The sequence below is a fragment of the Teleopsis dalmanni genome, chromosome 1 (assembly GCF_002237135.1).
Source record: "Teleopsis dalmanni isolate 2A chromosome 1, ASM223713v2, whole genome shotgun sequence".
NCBI classification, from domain to species: domain Eukaryota; kingdom Metazoa; phylum Arthropoda; class Insecta; order Diptera; family Diopsidae; genus Teleopsis; species Teleopsis dalmanni.
This window is the reverse complement of record NC_051846.1, coordinates 101177459-101177793: the sequence shown is the minus strand read 5'-3', so window position 1 is coordinate 101177793 and position 335 is coordinate 101177459.

The window sequence follows — 335 nt, the reverse complement described above, 5'->3', positions numbered from 1 at the left end:
ATAGTTAATGAAGCACTTTCCCTTAACCATAATTTAACCACATACATGGTAAAAAATAACTTTTAATGCTTCTCTATTTGATGGTAATTTACTACCAGTCAACCTACTAGAAACAAGGTATCAATACGATTTTTACGAATATTTAAAGAAGACATCTCGGTAACACTTTTTAATGTAATCACTTTGAATTAATCAATACGATAAAATATTATAAAATTTATATAAAGAAGACATCTCGGTAACACTTTTTAATGTAATCACTTTGAATTAATCAATACGATAAAATATTATAAAATTCACTTCGCATTCCAATGAATAATACAGAAACTCAGTTA